This window comes from Tamandua tetradactyla, chromosome 8, assembly GCF_023851605.1.
Source record: "Tamandua tetradactyla isolate mTamTet1 chromosome 8, mTamTet1.pri, whole genome shotgun sequence".
Lineage (NCBI taxonomy): Eukaryota > Metazoa > Chordata > Mammalia > Pilosa > Myrmecophagidae > Tamandua > Tamandua tetradactyla.
In genome coordinates, this window is record NC_135334.1 from 93,505,219 (window position 1) to 93,532,900 (window position 27,682).

General features: G+C 42.1%; 1 protein-coding gene across 12 annotated transcripts in view; it reads right to left on the minus strand.

Annotated features, from left to right (window-relative positions):
• The window catches only part of SERGEF (secretion regulating guanine nucleotide exchange factor), a 328,021-nt gene that overhangs the window by 206,794 nt on the left and 93,545 nt on the right, over positions 1 to 27,682 (minus strand). For 3 of the 12 annotated variants that reach the window (XR_013156841.1, XR_013156839.1, XR_013156842.1), the window contains one exon: positions 5,746 to 5,916. The exons of the other annotated variants lie outside the window; for them this stretch is intronic. The gene's annotated coding sequence lies outside the window, so the exon portion shown is untranslated. The remainder of the gene's footprint in view (positions 1 to 5,745; positions 5,917 to 27,682) is intronic. 12 annotated transcript variants of the gene reach the window in all.

Genomic DNA, 27,682 nt, shown 5'->3' on the forward strand with positions numbered 1-27,682 from the left:
CTGGAGGGGAAATGCAGCACATTTCTGACCATTTAAAGTGCTTTGTTGACTGTCACCATTCATACAAAAGTTATTGTTCTTTTTACGTCAATTATAGCCACCAGGTGTCCATCCCACATAAGCCAGGCATACAAATAGTGGGGGGGGGTGAGGGAGTAGATGTTTGGGAGACTGGACTCAGAAAATATCAAGTAGCATAACTGGTACATCAGAAATTCAAAAATAAAAATGGTTCACTTGAGGGCTTTATACAGATGGCTTTGTAAAAGATAGCCAAAGGCTTGTTTAACAAAGGGGAAGGTCAGGAGGCAATTGGAATGGTGGCAGTAGTATTCAAAGGCATGGAGCACAGATGTGTAGACACATTTCACCAGCACCTAAATTCAACCTGCACGAAACAGAACTTCCCACCCTACTCCTTCTACTCCCAAACCTGTTTCTACTCCCGACCTGTTATGTTTCTCCTCTTTCTTTAGGTTCTGCCAACACCATCCTTGCAATCTCCCTGTCACTTTGGGATTGTCTCTGATCCCTCCTTTCACTCCCCATGTCCAGTGAATCACAGTCTTGTTTAATTCTTCCTCCCTTGTTCTGCTCCAGTGTGACCTTTCTTCTTCCTTTCCACAGCCACTGAGCGGTTTAGGGCCCTCAGAACATCTATACTAGACGATTGCAATAGTTTCTTAATTATTTCTTCTCTCTGCTGCTTCTCCTTCTCTCCAACTCTACGAAGTCTTCTCTAATCCCCCAGCTAGAAGAAATTTCACCATTCTCAGAATTTCTATAGCATCAAACCTATAGTTCTCAGAGCCGTGAGCATTTTTTTCCATGACAACTGTTTATGTGCATGCCTTATCTCTCCTGCCAGCCTAGACACTTTTTAGACCCACCTGCGACTCCACTTCCAGCACCAGGTTCTCAGCATAGAAAAAGAGAACATGCACTTTTCTCAGGACCTGGTCTGTCTGTAATATGAACAGAACTCAACCTGACTCACAGGAATATCAAGAGGAATAAATAAGATAATGTGTGTATAGTATCAGCACACAGTAGGTAGTCACCAAATGCAAAACCCCATGCTTCTCTTTCACATAGCAGAATAACTCATTGAGCAAATAAAACCTTACATCCTTCATAGTTCACAAAGAAATGTTACTATATTTTATCATTGAAGGAGGTAAAGAAGAATGCAGAGAAAAATGAATAAAGAATCTCCAGATATGTAGGAGATATTAGCCCAATCTGACCATTGTGGACCATTCATACTAGGAAAGGAAGGTTAAATCATGAAAGAGCAAGAATGCTTGGCCTGATAGCTTCAGGGAGTATTAAGCTCAAAAGTGGTACAGCGATGGGATGAAAGCAGTGTTTGAAGTCAATCAGTCTGCGTTATGGATGAAGGATACAGGATCAGGAAATCATTAAGAGGCTGTGCAGTGGTCTGGTAAGAGACCATGTACACCTGGCTATAGAACATTGAATACAAGAGCCTGAGATGCAAACAAGTAAACGGATGAAAGGCCTATGCAGCTAACCATGGAAGCTGGCACAGTGGAGGCTGCAATCAGAGATGATATCCCCAGAGCAGAGTTTTGAGAAGAGATGCCTGTTCCAATAGTTCAGATGACAGCAGATGTGAAAAAGAAGGGAACAGACATTAGAGAAATTACAGGGGTGAAATCACAGGACTCAGTTGAATGGGTGGGTGGAGATAAAAGGAAGGAAGGGGGACACTGGAGCTTCCCAACCAGCATCAAAACTGCAGAGTCACAAATGTAGGCTAAAAGGACAGTAGGGAGAGAGAAAGAAAGGGGAGTCTGCTTGTCCTGTGGGTAGTTTTAAGGCTACAAGACAATAGGCATTAGCAGTGAACTCTACAATCTCTCCTTCACTTCAGTCTTCCAGGCCTTGTAGCCCCGACCACAAAGCTCCAGACCAGTCAACCCACATCTGCTCCATGCCAACAACAGAAGGATGGGTGTCTAGCGCCAGGGGATGTGTTTGGAGATGGAAGAGTAGCAAAGCAGAAGCATGAGGAGGAAATGTAAGAAGCCCACTGCCTTTGATCCCATGCTGGTTTTGTGTCTCATATACTTTCTTCCTTAGAGAGGCCTACTGTGAGCTCCAAGATCAAGAAAAACATTTCCAAAGTTGGAGCCATGAGAATAGGCCATGGCCTGAACCAGGGAGCAGAGTGCAGTCCTCAAAGAGAAGAGCCTGGGTTCCTCTTGGCAGCAGCTGGAACAATAGGCCAAGGACTGAGGGACATAATGATGATACATGTCCATGACCAAAGGGGCTGTGGCCGGAGGTGGACAAGTTAAGGAAAGACTATGCAGAGAGCCTCCACCATGCCAGATGAAACTTACCAGGGCCTTCCACTGTCACAGCAGGCACTGCCTTTTGTCTACCTTTATGTAGCCCCCTAGGAAAACTTATGACTCTTAACAAACTTCAAATTACAATCTCTCTCCAGCTTTTTTGCCTATACCAACATATAAATTGTTCAGATGATGTTCATTCTTGTGACAAGTCCTAGTATGACCCCAAAATGATATGTGACCCCAAAATATATGGAAATACTGATATATGTATCAGCCTGTCAGTGTTGAGAACCATGTTTTCTTATCTTCCCTCAATTCCATTTTTCTCTTTCTTTCTTTCAGCAAATACCAATTAGAGACAAGACCTACCAATTTGCAAGTGGATATAACTTTTTAAGGCCAGGGAAATTCTTCAATCCCTTTAAAACCACCTGTTCTAACAATAAAATAAAATAAATAATAAAATAAAATAAGTATAGGGCGGGCCGCGGTGGCTCAGCGGGCAAAGTGCTTGCCTGCTATGCCGGAGGACCTCGGTTCGATTCCCGGCCCCAGCCCATGTAACAAAAAACGGAGAAACAAAATACAATAAAACAAGAAAATGTTTAAAAAAGATGTTTCCCTTTCTTCCTCCCTTCCTTCCTTCTATCCTTCCTTCCTTCTCTCTGTCTTTCCTTTAAAAAAAAAAAAAAAAAGTATAAAAAATAAAAATAAAATCAATTTAAAATGAAAAATTTAAAATAACCTCTGCTTAAAGGAGGGCTGGATCTGTTCTGCCACCTGACCCATCATCAAGGCCTGATTCTCACAGCCAGAACGTCTCACAACTATTCTAATGGGCTTGTCCATCTGTTCACTGCACTCAGCCCAAGGCAGAGGCCACTTGACATTTGAATTATCAACTGTCTTCCAAAAACACATTGGCCTTGAAGTCGGTTTTAAAAAATCCTCCCCAAATGGTTCATATGATTAGAAAACTTGAGCACCTCTATCAGAAAATGGGTATACATTTCTGAATTTCATTTCTAACACCAACACTTGGTCCAGGGACAGCATTCCTCACATTGAATTGAGACTGTCCAAAAGATCCAGGGAAAATTATTAGGGAAACTGCTATCATCCCACCCTCTGATTTCTCCTCAAAAGGGAAAGAGATGCTGTATAGAAGTTAAATGTTCTAGCAAAATTGTCCATAAAGCAAATTTCAGTAAATGTAAGTACAATTTATTGAAAACAACTTTAGTCAAAATGTGCCCAATTTTTCTCACAGAGTAACACAAAAGCAGAGGCACAATGGCCTGGGTTCCTGCCACATACAGCTTTTCTGACAGGGAGAATGTGATTCCTTATACTGCAGCAAGACTATCCTACCCAGTGCCCTGGGAAGGCACTAACCCTGCTGAACAAACAGCCCTGACCTGATCTTGGTTGGCTAGGGAGGGAAAAGGATACAGATGACCAGCAGGGATCCAAGTGACCTAGGAACCCCAAGGTCAGCAGGGCCCAGGGCTCACTCCCTAACAGAGAGTTTACATGTGGAGACCACAGAGCATCTCCAAGTGCACACGATGGGAGTGGAACCCAGCAGGAGGAAGCAGGATATTCTCAGAGCCCCATCAGAATTGAGGACAAGTGTAGTAATGGGCACAGTGTAGGTATAACAGCACTGGGATGGCTGATTTCCTAGCCCTTTCCTCCCTGCACCTTAGTTACCCCACTTATAAAATGAGAAGCTTGGATTAGAAGATTCTTAGGGTACCCGTCAGCCCAGACATTCTGTGATACTCAGGTTCGAGCCCCACACTTACCATGGAGGTCTCAGCCTCCATAAGACAGTCCTGAGACCAACATGAGCAGGACACCAGCGTCCACTCCTCATTTCTTCCTGTCTAGACTCATTATTTAATATCACTCAAAGCCTTGCTCAAAGGACACTGCCTTTAAAAAGCCTCCCCTGACCCTTCTGTCATAATTACCTACTCCAACCTCTGTGAGCCTCTGATTTGTCTCAGTGCTCATCACTGAGACTTTCAGAGATGGATGCTATATAATCTGGGGCAGGGGGAGAGATGAGAAAGGCAGTGCATAAGGGAGGGAGGCAAACTGAAATAATAGGGACCCTTTCCTCTTCATTGTGCAGAACTCTCAAACACAGTTACAGCATCTTGACAAGTCCAGCTCTGGACACCCTGAAGACTTACTTCATTGTTTAGAGTATCAGTGGCTAATGAAGATTCTGTCTGAATTAGTCTTTTGACTTTTTTATTTCGAAAAAGACATTCCTGAGCTTCTAGGTGCAAAAGCTTTGTGGTCTGCAGAAAAATAGAAGGTAAAATGACCACAGAAACAATCACCTACAAAGGGAGAGGTGGGGGCGGCTACAGCACAGAGTTTGGGGGTTATGGGGGGGGGGGGGGACTGCTATGGCTCAGGTTCTGGGAGACAGTGCCATGCTGTGGCCACCTGCCACTCTGCACCACCTCCTGCAGCCTCTGCAGGTACAGGAGGCCTGTCTCCTGACCCAGTTTTCTCCCCAATCTCTATTTAGCTGTTCGCTAGTGATGCTCCTGGCATGCCAATCAGATACTGCAGCCTGCAGTGCAGTTTGCTACAACAAATTCACAGTTCCTAGTAAATTCAGTGGAAAAGTACTGTGTCAAGCAGCCTAATTAAACTGACGTAATTTCCACAGCCATACGCTTTTATCAAATAAGAAAAAAAAAAAAAAACACTTGGGGTAAAAACAAAGAAAGAAATCATGACTTTTGGATCTTATGAAATTGAATGTGGTTGTGGCTCATTTAAGAATTGATTCTGTTCAGTGTTTTGGGGGCCAAAGTAGCCCAAATTTTGGGACTTGCATGAGACTTTGGCCTGTGCTGGGAAGAGCACTGGTCAAGGGTCTGGATGCCCCTCTACCCCTCACTCACTCTGACCTTGGACAAGCTACTTCCATGTTGATGAGGAAAAAGGGGAATTTCAAACCAGATTGTCATTAAAATAGCCTATGAGTCTCTTATCCTATAGACTGTCAAATCGTTAAAGTTATTTTAAAAACATACTCTCATTGGGCTAGTGAAACGAGGACTGAACTCCCGTACTTTGACTCTAGTTCCAGTTCTGCTACTAGCTAACTGTGACCCTAGGCAAACCAAATCAACCCTCGAGACCTCAGAGTCTTCATGTACAAAATGAGAATGATGAACCCAGTAGATTCCAAGGTCCCTTCCTAAGCTAATTCTCTATTCTATTACATAAAAGATTAAATTGGTCAGCACCACCAAAGAGGGGACACCAACCCGGAGCATTTCAATCAGCCCACACTGGGCTTCTTCTCTCATTAGGAATTAGGTACAGGTATATGTGCTTTCCCACTTGTGTTTAAAGATCTTCTTTGCTAAAAATGTAAGGGGATACTTGCCTTTTCCTCCTTTTTCGATAACACAGCAAATAAGGTCAGCTTTTTTCTTACTGCTCTCCAGGTACCACTCTTGGAAGAGGATGGCACTCTCCAGGCAGAGCAGGAATGAGGATTATTTAATGGATCCAGGAGGAGTCACTGAAGTTTCCAAGTACAAATTGGAAGAAAGCCCTGGACATTGATCAGAAGGAGGAAAAAAGTAAGGTTAGCCAAAAGGATAAGACCTCAGAGGGAGGTTAGGGTGTGGGAAGAGGGGAGGGTAAATGAAACAACCAGGAAATAAACAATTTCCTCTCCTGATAGCAAAAAGGAACAGACTGCATGTGGGAAAAGGCAAAGCAGACAAATGGAAAGCTGAGACAAAATAACACACACCCTCTTAGCTGTCTTAAAAAGCCTAGAAATTCTACCTCTCTTATATTCTGAATCCATTTACTTCTCTCCATTGCCACTGCCATAACTTTAGTTGAAGTTCTCATAAATTTGGGCCTCAGTCACTGTCAGTCTACTGACTCACCTCTTATCTCTGTCTCTCTCTCTCTCTAATCCATCCTTCATCCTGCCACCAGAGTGAACTTTTTAAAACACTATTCTAAATAAGTCATTCCCCTACTTAAGATATTTCAATGACCCCTTATCACCTTCAGAATGAAATAAAAGAGCCCTGTACAATCTGGTTCCAAGACTGAATCTCCTGCCTTATTCCTCCACCTAGACAGAAGAGCTTGCAGTTCCCTGAATGCCCAGCTTTGAGTCTTCATAGAAGTAGCTCTTACTTCCTGGAACTCTCCCCTCCCCACTTGCTTCAAATCAAGGTATTTTTCTCTGGATGCCTTAGTCTGAACATTTTTAAGGCCTTTGAACTGTAAACTTGTAACTTAATAAATCCCCTTCATAAAAGCTGATTCATTCCTGGTTTATTGTACTCTGGTAGCATTAGCAAACTAAAATAGGTGGCTCTACTAGCTCTGTGGCATTGGGCAAATCATTTTTTTCTAGGAGTTTTAGATTCTTCACTGGTAAAATAGGAACATAAAATTCATTACAAGTCTGTTTAAAAGAACAAATGAGAAATACTATACTTTGCAAACAAAAGGAAAAATATATTTGGCACCTATTATTATGAGCATTGACTAGAAGTTGTCTCTCATCCATCCCAAGGCATCCAGTGCTTATAAGCTGTTCCAGATTCCACACAAAGGGGGCAAAGCATGTTGAAAACTGAATGCTCTCTAAGAGAGAAGGGACTTGTTATGTTACCATTCCCTGTGTGAGAAGTTGTTAGAAAATGCAATGCTTAATCTAAAGCAACAGAAGTAGTAACTGTGGGTCAGGACCCAGCTGGGATGGCACAGAATCAAGCCTGTGTTATTTTGTGTGCATAACTATTGCATATCCTATTGATGAGATGGATATTATTAGACCCATATAAAGGACAAGCCATAACTATATCTGTAAAGAAGAGAATACCAGGAGTATCATCTGAATGGTGATCATTCTGGGTGTGCATCTCAAACTGGAAAAAGAAAATAAGTATCAAGAGGAAGAGAAACTGGGTTTTCCTGGTCTTGGACACAAAAATCACAGGATGTCCAAGAAGGAGGTTCTGGGCAAGATTTTTTCAGACTGAACCCTCCACATATGTAAAGGCTGTAATTGGGAAGAAGAAGACCAGGCCAGAGCCAAGGAAGCTGTGCCCACCTTCTGGGGCAAGTGGATGAGTGTCTTAGCTTATGTGAGTCAGACCGCTTCACACTTCTCCCGTTTGCCTATTTCCCTATAGCTCCCTTAATGTCATTCAGATGAGTCTTCAGAACGGTGCCAGCCTGCCTCAGCTCAGGGAACTGAGGAAAAGGTCTGTGTCCAAACTTGGGCCAAGGTGTTAAAGGAGGCCTACAGCTCCCACAAGACCAATAAAGAAGGTGAGATGGGAGGGACAGAAGTGGTGCCACTTGCACCCTACACACAAATCAGAAAATTTCCTTCTAGGGCTACATCTTCTAAGTTCTGGGTTTGTTTTAATAATGAGCTAACAAATAGGAATTTGTTTTACTGCCTGAAACCTCCCTAATACCTTGCAAATCATACATAATTCATTAATTCATTACAGTTTCACTAAGCACATACTGTATGCCCAGCATAGGCAAAGGGGACAGAGAAAAAAAAATCAAATGGTGCCTGCCCTCAGAACAAATCCAATGTAGTTGGAGAGGAAAGAGATATACACATGAAATCACTAAATTAGAACAAAATAAGACAAAACAAAAAATCAGACTGCAAATTGGTATCAAATGCACTGATAGCAAATGCTGGGGAGAGAGGAAAAGGGACAGGAGGGCTTTGTGGGCTCAGGTAAACGGAGAAAATATCATGGAGCAGGTAACAAGCTGGATCTTAAAGAATAAGTAAAAGTCAGGATGGGAAACTAGCATTTGAAAATAGCATTTATTCAACACACATGTATTGAACACCTATCCTGTGCCAGACACTGTGAACCCGAGACAGTAAGACATAACAACAACAACAAGCATTTTTAGAGAGCTCAATATGTTTTAGGTACATTTTAAGCACTTTACAAATATTAACTAACCTAATCCTCCTAACAGTCCTATATGGTAATTTACTGTTATCACCTTCATTTTACAGACAAGGAAATGAGGCAGAGAGAAGTTAGGTCCAGGTCGGGGCAGGGATTCAAACGCAGGTTGTCTGACTCTGGATAGTTTAGTTTCTTTTTTTTCTAACAGTTTTATTGATTTATAATTAATGTGTACAATATGATGTCTTGATCTATGTTCACACCCATGAATATAGACCACAGTCAAGAAACCCCTTGATTGCTAATGTTGATCATTCAGATAGAATGTATGCATACTGCAGAAGTTCACATTTTGAGTTCTTTAATTACTAAGTGGGTGTCTTTGGGAAAGTTCTTTATTGTGCATCTCACTTTTGTCTGCTATAAAATGGGAAGAGTAGTACTTAATAACATTGTTTGAGGATTAAGTAATTTATTAAGAAAGTATCCAGTATTATTGCTGGTATGCTTTAGATATTCAGTTAGTTCCTTTTTTAAAAAAAAACTTTTTATTTGAAATAATTATAGACTCTAAGGAAGTGAGATTCAGTACAGAGAGTCCTCTGTACCCTTGATCTATGCTAATGTTGATCAACATTAGCAATCCTACCCCAAAGTTTCTTCACACAGCTTTGGACAGTTTAAATGATGACCCACTGACAGCAACAGAGAAGCTGGGTGGAGAGGTAGCAGTGCAGAAGTTTGGGGGGTTAATTATGACCATGCTGGTAAGGATATGAAGAGTTAAAGCCTATATTCAGCAAATAGCCAGAAACAGGAAACTAGAGTGGGGCTTAGAGGGAGGAGGCAGGAATACTGATTTCAGAATCATCAGATAAAGACAAAAGTAAGATTCAAGTAGAGGGAAAAAACACAGGGAGCAGAGACAGGCTATGAACTGAATCTGGAGAAGACACAGCATAAAGAACTAGAAGGGAAGTCAGTGAAGGCGACACAAAAGATGTGAGAAGAAAACATGATGTTGAGAAAACCAAGGGAGAAGAAAGTTTCTAGAAAGTCAGATGTCATGAAAAAGTCAAGGACAATGAAGACACGGAATATATCATTTCAGAGCTAGGGAAAAACACTCAGAAATAGCCTAGTCTAATTTTTATCTGAAAAGATAAAAAGAATCAGAATAAGGTTTGTAACAGTAGTTAATAGTATTGTGTCAATATCAATCTTGGTTTTGTCATTATACTATTGTTACATACAGTATATGTGTACTTCCCCATTGGGGGAAGCTGAGTAAAGGGTACAGAGGACTCTCTGTACTGAATCTCACTTCCTTAGAGTCTATAATTATTTCAAATAAAAAGTTTTTTTTTAAAAAAGGAACTAACTGAATATCTAAAGCATACCAGCAATAATACTGGATACTTTCTTAATAAATTACTTAATCCTCAAACAATGTTATTAAGTACTACTCTTCCCATTTTATAGCAGACAAAAGTGAGATGCACAATAAAGAACTTTCCCAAAGACACCCACTTAGTAATTAAAGAACTCAAAATGTGAACTTCTGCAGTATGCATACATTCTATCTGAAGCAGCCCTGAAAAGTGGTCTCTTGGCTCCTGCTTGAATAAATCCCAGCTTTTACGCTTCATAGCTAAACAATGTTAAAATAAGCTAACTTATCCCTTCTTCCCCCAGTTTTCTCATCTGTAAAATGGGATCAACAACTCCTGTCCTAATTAATTCACAGGACTGCTGTGAGATTCCAATGAGATAATGGGTGTGAAAGCTGCTTGCCAAATGTGAAGTCTGTGCAGAGGGACTTTGAAACAACCAACTGAAAAAGGACATATCTTGTAAGAGAGACAGGGATGGAAAAATATCTGCATTAGCAACTCTTGCTTGTCTGTCCTTTTGGGTTGAATACGACCCTGAAGATGTACCAGCTATTGCCAACATCAGCCAAGGTCAGGCAGACCTCTCTGCACAAGGCTGTATCAGCAACTCTAGACCCACACCAACCCCACTTTCCCCTCACATATGGTGTAATTTCCCCATGCAGATGTCCTGTACTCCCAGAAACTTCAGCTGTCTTTTAAATGAGCATTCTGCTATGAGGTTACTGGAAATATAAACCCCTGATCTCCAGCCCTTGGTCTCAGCTCAAAGCTGTTTTGTTGGAAGGAGACTGTCCTCAGTACTCTCAGAGCTTTTGAAATTAACAGCTCCAAATACAGGTAGAGCTGACCTCACTCATGGGACTGGAAATGGCTAAAGAAGCAGCAAAAACATATACTGCTGTATTAAAAGTACAGAAATCTGTGGTTCAAAGGTGGTTTAGGATGATACCAAGTCCTGCTTGTAGAAATGCTTCTCTGGATAAAATGGCCTGTCTTTTCAGGAAGGAGGCCCAGCTGCACTATTGATTAGCCAGTCATCCATCAGAATTAGCTGGGCTAGGGATGCCAGTGCAGCCTGCCTCCCCTGGTTTAAGCAAAAGGTCACTGATTGCTGCTATGCCAGTGATTCCACCATAATCCCTCAAAAGAGGGATTGGAGGGTGAGCAGGCCTTGCAGCCTAGCTGGACTGGCTCTAACTCAGCCCTTCCCTCCAATAACACTGACGCAGCCCTAACCGGAGCCCACACTATATGGATCACAGCAGCTGCCTCCTAATTGGTCTCCCTGTCTGCTTCCAAGCCATCCTCCATGAGTGGCCAGGAAGAGCTCTTCCCCCAAACAGCTCTGGTCATATCACTTCTGTTTAAAAATGATTCACAATTCAGGGGGTGCAAGGGTAGTACAGTGGTAGAATCCTTGCCTGCTATGAGGGAGACCTGACCCATGCACTCCCCAAACAAATAAAAAAACCAAACGAACAAAAATTTCAATAAATGGTACTGCAATAAGGGGATTCTTAAATGGAAAAAGAATGAAACGTGACCCCCACCATACAACATACAAAAAAAAAAAAAAAGATTCATGATTCTCACTGACTGAAACCCAAAACCCATGACCTGGCATTCAAAGCCCTTGCCAAACTGGCCCCAGTCAACCTTTACAACACTGCTTTGATTACTTCTCCTCATGTACTTTAGGCTCCAGCAAAAATGAACTACCTGCTGATGCCTGAAATCAGCCTGTGATTCCTGTCTCTGTGCTTTGTTCATACTGTACACTCCATCTGAAGTGTTTTCATTTTGTCCAAATTCTACCTAATCTTTAAGTTAGCACAAATGCCACCTCCTCCAGTAAGTTTTCCCTGATTCAATCAAGTTCACTTTTTTTTTAACTACACAATTATGGTCTGTAGTACCCCCCCAGAAATTTTCTTAAACTTAATCCATACCCATGAGTGTGAATTCATTGTAAGTAGGACCTTTTGATGAGGTTATTTCAGTTAATGTGTGGCCCACCTCAATCAGGATGGGTCCTGACCCTATTACTGGAGTCTTTTATAGGCAGAATAAAATTCAGACAGACAAAGAGAGAAAGCTGCAGGAAGCAAGAAGATGAAATTCAATGGAACCTGGATGAGAAGGAAGAGACTAGGAGAGGCCACCACATATTATGCCATATGACAGAGGAGTCAAGGACCAAGGATCATTGGCCCGAGAATGCCACAGTCTTTGGGGAGAAAGCATCACCTTGATGATGACTTGATTTGGACATTTTCCTGGCCTCAAAAACAAGAGCCATTAAATTTCTATTATTTAAGCCATCCCATTGCTTGGTATTTGCTTGAGCAGCCAAGGAAAGTAAAACAAGAATATAATTACCTGAAAAACTTTTATAAATGCTGGTGCCTAAGCTTTACCCTCAGAAATTCTGATTTAGGATAGGATCTAATGCTCTGATTCAGGTTTAGGTAGGACCTAGGTAACTGATATTTTTTTTTAATTCCCAAACTGTTTCTAATGTGTAATCAGAGTTAAGAACCACTGCCCCAGTTAGAAGTGATCTCTCACCTCACTGAGTTCCCACAGTTCTTTATCTAAATATCTATAAAAGATATTATATTACTTTCTAGCTTCTTTTATAGATATTTTATTTTTAAAATATTTCATTGACTGTCTATTTTATGCCAGGACTATTCTAGGCATAGGACTACAGCAGTGATCAAAACAAAGCCCCTGCTCTCACAGAGCTCACATTCTGATAGGAGAGGCAAATACTAAGCAAATAATATAAAGCCATTAAGTGCTATTAAATACAGGGTAAGGAGACGAAGAATGAAAGAAGACCTCTTCTAGAGAGGGTGGTTAGGAAAAGCCTTATTTATGTACACATCTGTTGTATTAGGTTCAGGTGTCAACTTGGCCAGGTGATGGTGCCCAATTTTTCTCTTGCTGTGGATTTAAATCATCAGCATGTGAAATTCATCTATGGCTGTTTACATCTGTGGTCAGCCAAGGGGAGTGCCTTCTGCAATGAGTGAGGCTTAAAAGGAAAGGTCAGAAGAAAAAGAAACAGCTCAGTACAGCTCAGCAGCCCAGCTCAGTGCTCAGAACCGGCTCAGACCCAGACACTTGGAGACACAAACAGGAAACGCTCCCCCGGAAAGCTGTTTGAACTCAGAATCCAGGACACCAGGACCAGCAGATGTCACCATGTACCTTCCCAAATTAGCAAATTCGTAACTAAATAAATCCCCTTTATAAAAGCCAGTCCATCTCTGTTGTATGGCATTTTGGCAGCATTAGCAAACTAAAACAAATTCTGGTACCAGAGAAGAGGGGTGCTGCTGCATTTGCAAATACCAAGCATGTTGGAATGGCTTATTAAATGGAAAAGGGGAGGATTCTGGAAGAACTGTGAGGCACTTGATAGAGAAAGGCTAGATTGCTTTGAAGAGACTGTGGGTAGAAATATGGACTCTAAAGATACTTCTGTTGAAGTCTTAGAGGAATATGTTACTGCAAGTTGGAAAGAAGGCAACCCTTGTTTTAAGGTGGCAGAGAATTTGGCAAAATTGAATCCTGGTGTTGGACAAAAGGGAGAATTTGAATGTGATGATCTGGGATACTTAGCTGAGGAAATTTCCAAGCTAAATGTGGAGGATACAGCCTGGTTTCCCCTTGAAGCTTCTGGTAAAACACAATAAGAAAGGGATAGGCTGAAGAATGAACTTTTGGATGTAAAGACCAGAAATTGATGGGCTGGAAAATTTGGGGCTTCCAGAAAGTGAGACCCCAGACAATAGTGCCCCACATGAGGATTTAACCAAACATGGAGTCAGTAAGCCATTACAAGACAAGCCAGGATGGGAGATGGAGTTATCCAGAAAGGATTTGTGGAAAGTTCTACTGTCTGATGGTTTTGATTCCTGTATGCTGCATGCCAAGTCAACACACTTTCTGCAAGACCTGCATAAACAGAACCACTGCCAGTTTGGACTAAAAACAACAGAAAAGGGATAGACTGAAAGAAGAATGGCCTCAGAGGCAAAACCATGAAAGCTAAGGTCTGAAGCAAGAAACCTCAGGCTATGAGAGCAGATCCACTGTGGAGGGGAGGGTAGGCCTTCGCCTCAATGTTCAAGAAGAGTTTTGGTGCCCCAGACCTCGGAAAAGGTGGAGTACATTCCTCAGGAATTGCGGGGAGCCTGGCTGCACCTCTGTTCTGAAGGGGAGAATGGAGAGAATCTAAGTGCCATCCAGATACTTGAGGAGGGTGGGGCCAAGAAAAAGTGATCTCCCCAATGTTTCCCAATGTTGCAACTCTCATCCCAGTGTTGGAGAGAACAGGGCTACTGGGCAAACTCTTGGAAAGGATAGGATTACTATTTTCATTAGAAAGCCCCAAGGATGAGTGACTCTCTGACTTTGAAATCTAATGGAGTTTGCCCTGCAGGTTTTCAGAATTGTTTAGGTCCAGTGACCCTTGTTTTCCTTCCAACTTCTCCCTATGGCAATGGGATCATTTATCCTATGACTGTTCATTCTTTGTATATTGGAAGCAGATAGCTTGCTCAAATTCACAGGTCCACAGCCAGAGTGAATTTTGCTTTAGGACAGACCCTGCCTGTAACTGACTTTGATGAGATTTTGTACTATTTTTGAGTTGGGATTGTATTGGTATTGTTACTGAAATGGTTTAAGACTTTTGTGAGACTGATGAATGTATTTTGTATATGGAAAGCTTTCATGCATTGTATGCATACAGAGGAACATTTTTAGGCAAAAAAATGTCTGTTATTGTTTTCTATTTAGACATTAAGTATAACTTAAGGTGATATGTATAGTTACCAAGTTGACAAGGGGTGGGCACTGCAGTAGTTTATAAAAGGCAGCCTGGGTGGTGCGATGGTGGCTCAATGGCAGAATTCTCGCCTGCCATGTCAGAGACCCTGGTTTAATTCTCAGTGCCTGCCCAGGCCAAAAAAAACAAAAAACAAAAAAACCAACCCATCTCTGGTGTATTGCATTCCAGCAGACTTAGCAAACTAAAACAACATTTTATCTCCCTAGCAGAAAACATGTTGCCTGACAACAAACCTTGTGTCTTATTAGTCTTTGTATCTCTCACAGTTTTGTTTTGTTTTTTGGGATCATGCTACACATAACAAGTGTTCAATAAATAGATGCTAGTCATATGAAGGAGTGAGTGCATAGATTAATGTATCTTATCCACAGCTGTATCCCTCATAGTGGTCAGGAAAGTACTTGACACTAGATCCTTCATAGATATTGATAGCATGGTTGAACTGACTTTATTTGTGGATAGGTTATTATGTTGGCACATGTTCCTGGGAATAGGTCATCACAAGATCACAGAATAACAGACTGATCCTGAGAGTCACCCTCCTGAGCCCAACTCCTCTGAGCTCAGCCTCTCGATTTTAAAGATAAAATGGTTATCATCCGCAGAGGTAATTATACCACTGGTCCAAGATCACAGAAGAGATCAGAGGGAGAACTGACCTGAGTTCCCAGCTCTTCTGACTCCTGATCCAGTGCTTTTGCCTTCAAACTGAACTGTTTCTCCTATTAGCAACAGCAAACTATTTTAAGGACCATTAACTCAACCAACCTAAGAAATAACTCAGATTAACATCATTGGAGCTATTTTCTTTGGTCTCAGAACAGTCTTTCCTGATGGCTAAAACATGGCACATTTAACAGAAAATGTAACCCTTGCTACATTTTGCCACACCATACCATCAATCCCAGCAAGATGGGCGGACAGGACAGTCTAGGGCAGGCAAGGGATTGGTGAATTTCCAATTGTAAATACAACACAGAATTTTTCCCCCTTTTCCATCCTTAGGTACAGTTCCAAAGGAATATGGAACACACAAACTTGGGCTAAACGACAAAGCCTATGCAAAGAAGCCAGTGGCTAGAAAAAAACAGAGAGGAGCAGAAGGTCCTGGCCAGGTGAGGGAGCCCAGAAGGTGCTGAGATTGCTGATACTATGATGGGGTGTGCTCTGAGTAGGTGGTTGGCCATGCTGGCCTTGCTGTGGGCAAACTCTGGCCTGAGCAAGTAAAACATTTTCTTTTCATTTTCCTTATAATCCTGTGAAATCAGAGAACCTATCCAGATGCAATGAAGACTAATTACATAGACTAGCATTCCAAACAAAATGCACTTCCTCAAGAGAGTCAAATGTTATAGAGTTGGCATGGGCTTCTTTGGCCTTCTAATAAACAGAATGCTCTATCTCCTGGATTGTAGAGCTACAACCCAGGATCAGGCAAAATAAGGACCCCAAGGCATTGTGGAGATCACTCCTGAATCATTAAGAAAAATTGACTCAGTGCATCTTTTAGTGTCAAATATATCTTCTTATATTGATATGTTATTTCTTTGAAAATAGCAATTTGTGTTGGTCACAGAGGAAAGAGAAAGCAGGGCAGCTGCTTAACTTAAACTTCTAGCTTTACCTTATCCTAAGAATCACTTGGGGGCACTTGGCCCACCAAATTAGACTCACCAGGGTAGAGACTTTAAAATTTGTATTTTTAGCAAACACACCAAGGAATTCTTATGAATTGATGGGAAACACCAAACTAGAAAATAATGGTATCTACTTCATAGAATTGTTATCAGGATTAAATGGAACTATATAAAGCTCTTGACACAGTGCCTGCCACATAGTAAATTTGATAGTTGTTCTTGTTCTTGTTGTTACTTAATTGTTAACATAACATTCCAGATCCTGGGCATACAATAGTTACTGTATAGACATCTACAATTAAAAAAGCAGAGAGCAATTATCCTGGAGTGGAAGAACTACCCATTACTCACTTCTTTCTTCTTGTTAACTACATTCCTTTTGTCTCTGCAGCACAGTGGTTCTCAAAGTATGGTCCCTGAACCAGCAGCATAAGCATCACCAGGAAAATTATTAGAAATGCAAATTCTCAGGCCCCATTTCAGACCTACTGAATGAGAACATCATTAGGGTGGGACCCAGCAATCTGTCTCACTGGCTTTCCTGATGATTCTGAGGCTGGCTATTGCTTGAGAAACATTGCCCTAACATCGTGCTCTTCAAAGAATATTCCCTGGACCCCCAGCCTTGGCATGTTAGAAATGCAGAATCCAAGACCTAGTAAATTAGATTCTGAATTTTAATGAAATATCTAGATGATTTATATGCACAATACCATTTGAAAAAGCACTGTCTTTATTCCACAGGAACTTCAGAGATACACAAAATAAAAAAGAACTAAACTAATTTATTATTGTTTTGATTGCTGTTAAATGGCACTTGTTAAGTATCTACTAGGTACTGTCCTTCACACAGGCCTAACCTTGTTCATCCCCTCTAAACCTACATGATATTTTTATTCCCCTGTTACAGATTAGAAAAATCGAGGCTCAAATCAGTAAACCTGCTGAACATCACAGGGCTAATGAGTAGTGGAGCTGGTCATCTCTGTCTGACCCATAGTCTGTGTTCTTTTCTCTGCCCCATGATGCCTTTGGATAGTGGTTCACAGAATGGCTAAACAGACCCCACCTGCCTGCTGGTACAAATGGAGCAACTTCAAAAAAAAGAGGCAGTAGCAATTTATGAATGAGCAAGCCTCCAAAAGTGTGTGTCTAAGTCAGTTGTAACTAGTGAAGGAACTGCTTGTAGAAACTATTTACATCATGGCTTCTACAAGAAAATGCACTGAGTTATAGCACCAGATGGTAGCAGCTCCCTAGAGGGTCAATACACTTGGGCCTCAGGAACTTGTTAGTACTTCATTCATATCAGCATAAGAGAAAATACCTCCTTGGCAAATCTCTCTCCAGATGTTATAGCTTTGGAAATATCCATTCATTCCCTCACTCAAAGATTTATTGAGTACCTCCTATGGAAAATGTGCTGTGCCTGGTGCTATGGGTGATAAAAGCTGAAAATCATCCACGCCTCAAGGAACACATGGACCACTAAGGAAGACAAAATAGGAACACACATACACACACACACACACACACACACACACACACACACACATGCATATACATATACCCCTACCTAAAATCCAAAGTAGACAGTAGTGAGTGAAAAAGGGAAATGCAATGGAAGTTCAGAGAGGTTACTTAGAACACAGGGATTGAAGAAGACTTCCCAGAGGAGGTTCTAACTAAGCTTATCTGGAAGAATGGACAGAATATGGATTATGCAATAGGGGAATAGTGTGAGCAAAGGCATGGAAGTGGGAAAGAAAAGGTCATGTAGAATTCTAAGCTCTCCATTTGGTTGAAGTGAAAAGTTCACTTAATTTGGATATGGGAGATGAAACCAGAAAGGCAAGTCCATGTCTGAGCAGGGAAGACTCTAAATGCCAGGCTGAGAAATCAGAACTTTACTTTGTACATAGGCACAGAGCTGTTTTACATCATTCATAATATTACACAATAAATCACTGAATCCTAAATCCTTTTTGAAATACAGTTAGGTAAAAACAAACATTTTTGAATTAAGTATTATATTATTTTCAAGTCTGTTTCTTCCATTAGACTCAATTCAAATGACTTTGAACATTAATAGATGCTCAAGAAATTCTCAGTGTATGAACAAAGAAATGAGTAAATGAATACAATAACAAGCAACTGAGAACTTATGAACAGGAGAGAGGTGGTCAGCTTGTGTTATGGTTGGAAAGGAAGGAGGTAAAGGGAAGGATGGTTGGAGACAGTAGACCTAATGGTTAGGAGGATAATGTGATTGAACAAGTAAGAGGCAAGTAAAGAGATTAAGGACTGTGGGAACACTGAGAAAGGAAGGGAAGAGAGAGGCACAGCAGAGGTATAAGCTATAGGACCCAGCAAGTGATTGACAATGGAAGCAAAGAAAAGAAGACAGAGTGTCACTGAAGTCTGGATCCTGTGTGACTGGGAACATGATGGTGCCACTGGAAAAATGGGAAGTTGGGTGGCAGAGCAGGGTGTTTTACAGCTATCACTTCATTTGGTTCCTACAACCCTGGGGATACCATCACCACTACTTCTCTGACCTCACCTTCTCTGATTCTCACCCATGCTCACTCTGTGCCACACTAGCTTCTATGCTGTTTCTTGAATATGCCAGGCCTGCTCCCACTTTAGGGCCTTTGCTCTGGGAGACTCTTCCCCCAAATATCTGTATGGCTGTGTCCCTCTGACACCACATATTTGTTCAAATGTCACCATCTCTGTGAGGCCTATTAAAAAGCTCTTCCATACCCCCTCCAGAATTTCCAAAGTCCCTTATTCTGCTCTCTCTTTTTTCTTCTTTTTAAAATTGCACTTACTACCTTCTAGCATACAATATAATTTTATTATTTATTATGTTCAATGTTTAACATCTATCTCATCCATCAACGTGTGAATTCCATGAACTATGATTTTCTATTTCTCAAAGGCCTTGACTGGTGACTGGTGCACAATGGACTTCAACAAAAGATTATTGAAAGAATCATCCCCACTTATAGATAAAGAAACTGAAGCTCAGAAAAGTAGCGCAACTTGCCCTAACTAACATAGTTGTCAGTCAATGGTAGGAGCCTGAACTCAAACATAAATCTGCTGGGCTCCAGCTTCCATTCTGCTAGGCTGTGCCCATTCTGACAGGTTGAGTTTGAGGGGCAGGTGGCCCATTTGGATGGCAGTGATGAGCAGGAATCTGGAAATGTGACATTAGAGTCCAAGGCAACAACCCCCAAAGAACCATGGGCTTGGCCTGGCTGGGTAAAATCCATGTGTGAAAGCCCTGAACGGCCTGCAGCTGAGAAACAAGTACTCTGGACAAAGTCACTGGGAAAACCAATGGGTTCATTTTCCAAGTTCAAGTTTAAGAATCAGGCCAGCTTCTCCAGTGAAGCAGCTCCTAATTTTTTCAGCTGTCTAAATTGTCAAATTACAAATTTATCTTCAGGGAAATGTATTTAACAAAGGGATATGTTCCATTTTCGTTTTTGCCACCCATCCAGTGGATGTGCACTTGGTTTCATTTGCCACTCTGATCCCCCTGCATAATCCATACATTACAAAGCTCACATTTACAGTGCAGTACATTAACACTCTGGGGTTGCTAAAAATAAACAGGTTTGGCAAAGTGTAATTATTTCCAGCAAAAGAGTTGGTTCTGCATTTTGACAGTCATCTGATATATTATTGTACTCAAAGCTAAATTGTGAGACTGCAAAATTAAAAGAAAGCATTTTTTTAAATTTCAAAAGTACTCATTATTAAATTATAAAGCAGGTCATTTAGATGAGTCAGTCCCAAAACAGAAGGATAACAGAAAGACTCAGGAAGCTAGTCTTCTTCATATCACCTCTAACATCCTAACCCAAGGCCATTGTGAAAATCAAACGAGATAACATATTTAATACACTTAGCCTAGTGCCTGGGACATAATAGGTCCTCAAAAAATGTTAGTTTTCTTCTTCAATTATTATTGTTATTTTACAGGCAACAGAACCTACAAACTACCTCAGTTTGTTCATTTGTTCAAGCATTCCATGATTCTATCATCCCCCAAGAGCTCTGTCTCATGGGGAAAGTTAAGTAAACAGATAACACACAAAATAGTGGGATGAGTGCTAAGAAAGAGGAGGACACAAAGAGCTACAGATCCAGAGAAAGAGTCCTTACCCCAAGGAGAACAAGAACTGAACCAAACTAGAAAGCAGAAGAAAAGGTGAGTAGCATGTGGGGAAAGGTGTTCCAGAGAGAGACCAACAAACACGTGCAAAGGCCTGGAAGCAGATGATGTGGGGAAACTGCCATTACAACTGAGCTAGAATGCCCAGGTCAGCATGAACGGCAGTATTTAGACCTGCAATGGGCTCACTCAGTTGAAGGTTCAAAATGCACTGACTCCTCAGCACAATGGGAAGTGGCTCAGCATGTCTCCTACAGCCCCTCCACCCTAGTCCAAATTCCCAAGCAGGTGAACTCCAGCCCCAGCCATCCAGCCGCATGTAATCTGGTCAAACATGAGACAGAAAAGCATTCGCCTAGAAGAGGACTTGACGAAATCTAAGCTACCCAGTGGAAACATCGGAATGCGCTCAATCAGCTGCACTTCAGGAAACAGAAGTGTCCTTGGGAGGCAGGGCATATCACTTATACCCAGAAAAACCGCTCCTGTCCACGAAGGACAAAATGTGAAACGTTTAACGTTGGCCTTCAATTATTAAGCAAGCCCAAATGAGCTCTGGCAGTAAGACAGATCATACACACTCAGAGAGGGCTCTAGCAAGCCAGCCTCAATTCTCTTAGAGATACTCATCAAGGTGCCATCACACAGTGGGAGGAGGGTCTCTCAGATCTCAGGGTCATATGGCTACCCAGAGCTTCTGGGAAACACTAAGAAGAGACTAAACCCCGAACAGGAAAGAGGGGGGTAAAAAACATTTTGCAAAAAACTTTTTTTTTTCCTAAATATAACAAGAGTCCATACTGGCAAAGATCTCATTAACTTTTTGCTCCCTGGTTGGCATCTTCACACTGGTCAGTGCTTGGCTTCCTGTATGGTACTTAGGAGTATATTCAGTTGTCTCCCTGGGGGCATTTTTTAGTCCCCTGGGGAACAAGCAGCAAGCTGATGTGATGCTCTGGAATTACACCTGGTTTCAAATACAGCTCTACTATTTACTGGCTGTATGACATTAGGTCTCAGTTTCTCTTTCTATTCATATACATTCATGGGGTGGTTGTGAAAAGCAATGAGATGACATACCATGCTTGTAGCACAACGTACATAAAAGGGGTTCATTAAATTTTGCTACTTCCTTTACTCCTTTTCTCTGTGTCCCTGAAAAACTAGAATGTTTTCCTATCTGGGCCCTGGGTTCACCTCTTTTAATTTCAGATCAAAACCAGTATCCTTTGGAGCCTCTGCCTGATTGGACACTAATTTCTGACTGTGAGTTACCCTACCAAGAAGCAATTCAGGCAGTGATTCACGGTCAGCCCTTCCCCACCTCTCCTTACTCTGACCTCTTACAGTTCCAGCCCAGCAGCTTATACCGCAGCTGTGCTGCGGACTCATCTACGAGGCCTGCCTATTTCCTCACCCATTTAACCTTCTTCATCAGTTGATTCCCATCTATTGGTCCAGCCTTGCCATAGACCCAAGGATCACCTCCAAGTCTAGCCAGGCTCCCACCTGTCACCTGGTTTGGGCAATTAGATCCTGAGCCCCTGGAGAGCAGGGGCCACAGTTTAGTGTTGTCTGCCAGGCAGGCAGCACAGGATTCAGCACAACTAGAGGCTAGCCAGAGCTGGTAGGGTGAAAGGGACAAAGTTCCAGAGGGCCCAATTGTAGGACACATTCTTAGAAGTTCTGTCTTGAGGCCAAGAAAAATTTCCTAGGATGGAAACGCTCCAGGAAGCCTAGGCAATGACAAATGAGCTAAGCACAGGCAATCTCCAGGGCTCCTGGTACTCCAGAAACGCTCACACTCTCGGGCACATTCCTCACACACTTGGAACAGTGTATGTGAATGGGGCCTGGCCAAGGATGGAGGCAGAACAAATTCCAGGCTCACTAGAAACAAAGGTGCTGCAGACGGACTGATGGGAATCTAGAGTGGAATACAAGATGACTGGGAATTTGAGTCCTGGTCTCAGGAGAAAACAACTTAACATATACTTAACATCTCCTCCGTGCCAGGCCTGGTGCTGGGATGCAGGGGGTGGGAGTGGCACACAGCCCCAGCCCTTCCCACTACCCTGTTCCCAAGGCATCTAAACACCCTCGTCACTGCGCTGAGCAGGACTGACACTACAGCTTACCTGTCTCACCCACTAGACCACAAGCCCCTTGAGGGAAGAGACTATGTAATATTTACTGGATATCTAAAGCATCTATCTAGCACAGTGCCCATCACAAATTCCAGGTCACCAGTTACTAGCTTTGTAATCTGGCATCGTCATTTAAAGTCTCTAAGCCTCAATGTTCTAATCTGTAGTTAGGACATCTGGAGATGATGATAATCTCTGCAGTCAAAGAGGAGGAAATGCATGAATGCACGGAAGGCCCTTACTTAGCCCAATGTCTGACTTAGTGTCAGCACTCAACAATGGTTAGCAAGTATTATTACTACTAAGCAGATAGCAAAGGCTTGATAAGTTTGGGGGAGAGAGACAGAGATAAACATTTGAGTAAGTGATTACAAAATTATGTAATATATAATATAGCAGGAATACATCTGAATTACTGAGAGCAGAAAGGAAAGAAAGCATTTCATTTTGCCTGGGCATAAATAGAAAATATGAAAAAAAAAAGGAAGTAAAGCTTGAATTAAAGCCTGAAGAATTAAAACCAGGCCAAAAGAAGGGCACATACAAAGGCACAGATGCAGGAATAAGAATCTGGTGTGTTCAGAAACTGCAAGTCTGGCTACAAGCAGGGTCCACACAAAAAGAAGTGGCGAGGGCGGGCCATGGTAGCTCATCAGGCAAGAATGCTTGCCTGCCATGCCAGAGGACCTGGGTTCAATTCCCAGTGCCAGCCCGTGTAAAAAAAAAAAGAAGTGGCGACTCCCGAGGTTAAAGAGATCAGTAAGCGCAGAAAGTCCTTGTGTTCCCTGTCAAGAAAAATGGACTTCCATGAGACACTGAAGAGTAACTAAAGGTTTTGAGCAAGAGAATTAATGACACAGCCATTCTGGTAGTTATATGGGGAGTGGGACAAAGGGGACAAAACTGGGGGTAAATATAGGGCAGTGAGGGGAGCTGATGTGGGCTGGGTGGAGGGGGGCAGGAAGGAAACAGAAACAGGAGAAAAATTTAAATAGCAGGCTCAAGGAGCTACGTAGAAACTGAGTCGCAGAAAAACTGCTATGGCCCTTGGCACTCCCCAAGGCTCCTTTATATAAAGTATGTATCTAAGAATTAGGATAAAACATATTTTCTCCATGTTTTATACATTAAAATTTGTTCAACAGAGGAGCATATATTTGGAAAATTCCAGCTGAAAGCTCTGACTGCAGTGAGCAGGTCCACAAATCACAGTCGCCACTGACATTTGGACAAAACCACCTACAACAGGCCTGGGATTGGGGCCAGCACTTTTCTACTCACAAGCAAACTTAGGACCCAAGTTCTAGCAACACAATCTTTCAGGTGTCTTTTTTTTTTTTAAAAAAAAAAGCCATTAACTGGAACCTAAGGTCATCTGAGTACTTCAGAGAAATGTCTTGTATCTAATTTATTCTTAATAAAAAACAATAGCTTTTTTGCCCTACATGTCTGAGCACCAGAAAAAGGATGCAGTAACATCCCAAAAGTCTGTCTGTCTGTCTCTCTTATACACACACACACACACACACACACACACTCATGGCAATAGAAATATACTACTGTGCTATGAAACAGCAGAATTCATATGGCCTTGGAAGACAAAGTGGAGGTGGGAGGGAGGGAAAGAGAGGGGAAGGGAGGGAGTGAGGGAGGGAGGAAGGAAGGAAGAAAAGAAGGAAGGAAGGAAGGAAGGCAGGCAGGAAGGAAGGACAGATGTTGGGAGGATAAAGGGAAGAAGAAAGGGAGGGTAAGTTCGAGGCCATATCTGATCAATTCTGTTAAATACAAAATGGTTGCTTTTGCTGCTTCCTTTCTTGGTTTCAATCTAATTAGACAGAAAGAGCTAATGAGTAGGCAGCAATGGTGCTTGGTTCAGCTGTTCCAGATCCAAGTGTTTTTTCCTTATTAAAAATAAATAGACCCATGGGCTCAGTTTGGTTAAAATGCACAAAGAGAGGTGCATTTCCTTTAAAAGAAATGTTTTGCATCAAAAAAATCTGTTTAACAAGTACCAAAACTCAAATGTACATCAGCAAGATCCCTGGCAACATATGTCTGCATTTTCAGAAGTGTCTTTAAAGTTAGAACATTAGGAGAAGACTCAAAAGACCTGAGTTCTAGAGTCAGCTCTGCCATTTACCAGCTCTGAATGTGTAATCTCGGAATGTATAATCTCGAACAGAATATATTAACACCTCTAAACATCAATTTCCTCACTGTCAAATTGAAATAATTTTCTGCCTGTCTCACAAAGTCTGAGGAAAGGAAACATTTGGAAGTGTCTTGTAAACTATAATGCATTTTGTCATACCCATGCAATAAAAAAAATATTTATTGAGGGCTTACTAGGTTCCAGGCACATTCCCTTTCGACTGCCAGCATCATTAAATGCAATAATTTTAAATGCATCTGGTCTGTGGTCTCAAACCAAATACATGTTCATTCAGGTTCTTCCCCCAATTGGAGGCATTAGTCACTTGTCTTTGTTAGAGATAACTGATGATAGCTCAGCCCAGGGAGGCCTTGGGACATGTTACTGCAAATGATGATGGAAACTGAGGTTCCTCCTGATGAGAACTAATCCTCAGCAGCCCTGGGACCTCACTCTCCATAACACAGGAAGATGTGCCCACACCAGGGCCAATGGTAGGGAGGGTGAGCAGCTGAAAGGATGGCAGCCTGCACAGCTTTGTCCTTATGGAATCAGTACACCTGGCTCCATATCCTTACCAGGTAATCTTTACCCTGAGGCTCAGTCAGCCCGGTCATCAGTCAGGCTCAGTCTTTTAGCAGTCATCCTTGCCATCAGTTAGGAAAGATCTAAAACACCTGAGGTCAGCAGGTTAGAAAGCTGTGTGCTGCTGTTCCTGCCCTGATCTCGTTCCTTGGATTTCATCACTGTGTATCTGCCTTATTCCAGAAACCACGGCCTGCTTTGTGTCCGAGGTCCCACAAGGATGGCCCTGAACTGTTGCCTCTATCTGAATACCCACCTAACAAACTGTTCCACCAAGATCAAAGTCCTGCCTTGCTATTGTCTTGATTTAGAATCTACCTGGAAGCTGCTGGAGACCAAAGGCCCTGGGAATTCATCTCCATGACCCCCAGTGAGCAGTTCAGGATCTAGCACATTGTAGGCCTATAATAAATATGTACAAAACAAGAGTTTGCCCACTTGCCCAGGTATCTGCAAACTGCTTGCTCCCATGACAACATTCCAGACTCACAAGACCTCCTTGAAGGACAAACCATTGTCTGTTGCCATGTTTTCTGGCTGCTGTGCTATTCCTACAACTCCAGGCTCCTGACAGTGTCTCTGGGTTAGACCCATCTCATTCCTGATGTGTCTCCTTGGCAATAGCACATCCTAAGGACCAATGTGCTAATCAAGTTCTGAATTCTAATGGCTGGCACAAAGTACCAGACTCATCTTTTGTTCCTGGGATATGAGAGTTAGCCCACTCAAAAGACTCAATTTGGGCCATTTGGCACTTCCTGCCACAACCCACTTCCATTTGTCTAGTATAGAAGAAAATTAAAGCCCATCCAACAAGCACTGATGAACACCAAGCATGGCGTGAGGGAGGCTCTGTTTAAGATCCTGGAAGTTGACGCAGAAAGCGTCTCACTAAAACCTAAAAAAGAAGGGCTCCCGGTGGGCCTGGACTACAATATATCAGATTTTGGGTCTGTGAGGCTGCTCAAAACATGATAACGCAAGAAGGAAACCTATTTCCACCTCTTTAAATGTCCGTATCGGCAGTGACAAGGTGTATGTATCACACACAAGGAAAACGATGCTCTAAGATTTAGTCCTGGTTTCTTCCATTAATTTACTGTGTTAACTCAGGCAAGTCACTCTCCTCTGAGTCCCCATATCTTCCTTTGTAAAGGCACAGGAGTAGATTTGGTGATCCATTTGTAAGGCCCCTTCCATAGCTGACGTTCAGCAATTTCCCAGCTACTCAAAGGATGGTTCTCAGAAGAAAGCATCAGCATCACATGGGAGCTGTTAAAAATGCAGAATGGACCTAATGACTCAAACCCACAGAACCAGAATCTGCAACTTAACAAAACTTCATGTGATTCACATGCACTTAAAGTTTGAGAAACATTGTTTTTCAGCTTTTCAGAAAGACCCAGGATGACCTGAAATATGACATCTTCTGCTAGAAGCTAGAAGAAGAATGAGCCTGTCACAGGACTTTGCTGAATGTGATTAGAAGCAGCTGGCCAGTAGTATGGACCAGAGAGAAATGCTGCCGGATGCTTTGAAACTCAGCTGTGATCCATAAAATGTCTCTCCAGTATGTAGAATCTAAATTTGAAGTCTTTAGATAAAATGACTTAAAAAAATACTAATTATGCTTGGAAGTCTAACTCTGAACCAAGCATTAGTGAATTCAGAGCTCCTTCTGTATCGGCATGCTGCCAGCAGGCACTGAACAGAGCTCTAAAATCAGCAAAGAGGTCACCTCTGAAATCACAGCTTTTATCCCAGCCGCACCTAGACAGGACCTCACCTACCAGAACTTTGGTCTCAGTTGGAATCCCACAGACAAGACCACACTCAATGAATGCTGGTTGGGCCGAGATAGCAGGGCAGAGGTCGGGGGGGCCAAAACCTCTGGAGTCACTGAGTCAGTCACAAGGAGCAGGAAAGAAAGAAGCACAGACTGGAAGTAGCACAAACTAAGCAAACTTACTAGTGGAGCCATCTCAAAATGAAAAAAGTCAGAATGGGTGTTGCCCAGGGATCCCTATGGATTGGGAGAGGGATTAGGGGAGAAGGAGGAGGTATAACAGAGAGATAGGATTTGGCAAACAAGTATCAGTGCTGAACCACCATATTAAAATTCCTTCTAGCCTCCAGTGTTTAGGAACAGCTAAAAAGAAAAATCTGAGATGGTGGAATAGTAGCCCATGACAAACTCTGGGATCTGTTCTATAACTAGTTGCTGAAGTGTGCTTAGAAAATTATTGCTTTTTTTCTTTTTGCTTTGTGTATATATATATATATATATATATATTTTACAATTAAAATGTAAAAAACAAACAACAATGGTGGAGGCCCCTGCTTCCAAATCCAGGGAGAATATCAGCTTCTGGTTTGGTGATCACCAGCTAAGAAAGTCTCATTCCTGACCCACTTAGGCTTTGAGAC